At 43.9% G+C, this 2,310-nt stretch overlaps 1 non-coding gene across 1 annotated transcript; it reads right to left on the reverse strand.

Moving 5' to 3' along the window:
* Positions 1–758: 758 nt before the first annotated feature.
* Positions 759–846, reverse strand: trnap-ugg (transfer RNA proline (anticodon UGG)). Its single transcript is given in 2 exon segments — positions 759–794; positions 811–846. It is a non-coding gene; the product is annotated as a tRNA-Pro (tRNA).
* Positions 847–2,310: the final 1,464 nt, after the last annotated feature.

Genomic DNA, 2,310 nt, shown 5'->3' on the forward strand with positions numbered 1-2,310 from the left:
AGTGGAGTGTGAGATCGCGAATCGGAGACTGAGAACCCTCTCTTCCTTCCTCTGAGATTGGCACCGAATGAAAGACTAGCGGCAACAGAGGCAAATGATTAGGGAGCAGAAACATAAATTTCTCCTTTGGGGGCAATTTAATTTCAAAAATATTTATCAAACTTAATGACGAGATTTTCTGTTTTTGGGACTTTGGTTGAGAGATAAATAATGCGCGAGAAATCCTCGTTCTTTTCAGCATTCTCTCATGGGATCTGAAGCCCCAGTTTAACATCTTACTAGAAAGACGGCACTGCCGACAGTGCAGCACGACCTCAGTACTGCCCTGGAGTGTCAGCCTGGATTATGCACTCAAGTCTCTGGAGTGAGGCTTGAGTATGCTACCGCTGAGCCACGGCTGGCACCTAAACTCAGTTCATTTGGCTGGAGTAAAATGACGGAGATAAAGGGAAACATTATAATGGAGTAAACTTTCAACTTGACGTCCAAGATTAAACCGGGCATCGTTTTAGAAACAGCCCGATTTATGTTGCCATAGATTTCATAAGCTTTGAAAATCAGGCCTGTCTATAATGGGCGGGGTCGTGGTCACTTGCGAATCATTCTGGGTCTGTTTAAACCGGGAGTGCTCACAGTCCCGCATCATTCTGTGTCTGTTTGAAATGGCAGAGCTCACAATCTCGGATCATGCCGTTTATTTAGAATCAGAGCGATTTCAGCTTTGATGACCGAGTTGTTGAGTTTAACAAAATGTGTCAGGGCTCGTCCGGGATTTGAACCCGGGACCTCTCGCATTTTAATCGTGATACGCCCAAAGCGAGAATCATACCCCTAGACCAACGAGCCGCCCATGTTATTTTTCCATTTGCATTGAGTTTCACTGCGCTGGTGCGAATCCAGCTCACAGAGGACCTGTTTATTCAGTTTAAATATTATTATCTTTTCCTCAATCCACTTCTTTTTTCGAGCAGTTTCCTTGAACCTGCTCACAATTCCCCCCATAAAAAGAGATGCAGCGGCATTAGCGGCCGCATAGACTAATGGATAATGCGTCTGACTTCGGTTGCAAATTCTTCAGTTATCAGAAGATTGAAGGTTCAAATCCTACAAAGGTCGTTTAATTATCTGGGCGACACTTTTTATATTCGGATCTGGCGTGAAACCGGCCATTTTTGACAGCCCCTCATCTGAAGTAACGGAAGGCCTGTTGCTTACATTTAGCTGATTGTACATTTTCAACATTGTAGATCTGTGTGCACGGGCAGGATAAGCGGTGAAGTTGAATTTCTTTCAGGGTAGTTCTAATTAGATGCAAAAAGCAAGAAATGGAATGTCTGAGAGCATTGCCTCGGTGAGACGAGGTGGCCGAGAGGTTAAGGCGATGGACTGCTAATCTATTGTGCTCTGCACGCGTGGGTTGGAATCCCATTTTCGTCGTTACTGTATTACACGTTTGATGCTGATGCACTTTCCAAGCATTTCACTGAATCTTACTTGAAATACAATTTCGTGAAAATTGTGCTGGTGTTGATGGTCTGTGCCCTTGCATTACTCATATCTTGTTAAAAGTAAAATATTCCAAGAAATTCCTCAACCCACCTTGAATGAAAGTGGAGTATGAGATTGCGAATCGGGGACTGAGAACCCTCCCTTCCTTCCTCTGAGATTGGCACCGAATGAAAGACTAGCGGCAACAGAGGCAAATGATTAGGGAGCAGAAACATAAATTTCTCCTTCGGGGGCAATTTAATTTCAAAAATATTTATCAAACTTAATGACGAGATTTTCTGTTTTTGGGACTTTGGTTGAGAGATAAATAATGCGCGAGAAATCCTCTTTCTTTTCAGCATTCTCTCATGGGATCTGAAGCCCCAGTTTAACATCTTACTAGAAAGACGGCACTGCCAACAGTGCAGCACGACCTCAGTACTGCCCTGGAGTGTGAGCCAGGATTATACACTCAAGTCTCTGGAGTGTGGCTTGAGTATGCTACCGCTGAGCCACGGCTGACACCTAAACTCAGATCATTTGGCTGGAGTAAAATGACGGAGATAAAGGGAAAAATGATAATGGAGTAAACTTTCAACTTGGCGTCCAAGATTAAACCGGGCATATTTTTAGAAACAGCCCGATTTATGTTGCCATAGATATCATAAGCTTTGAAAATCAGGCCTGTCTATAATGGGCCGGGTCGTGATCACTTGCGAATCATTCTGGGTCTGTTTAAACCGGGAGTGCTCACAGTCCCGCATCATTCTGTGTCTGTTTGAAATGGCAGAGCTCACAATCTCGGATCATGCCGTTTATTTA

This window comes from Somniosus microcephalus, unplaced genomic scaffold (assembly GCF_052327205.1).
Source record: "Somniosus microcephalus isolate GS21.2 unplaced genomic scaffold, FLI_Smic_1.0 unresolved_chr1, whole genome shotgun sequence".
Taxonomy (NCBI): Eukaryota; Metazoa; Chordata; class Chondrichthyes; order Squaliformes; family Somniosidae; genus Somniosus; species Somniosus microcephalus.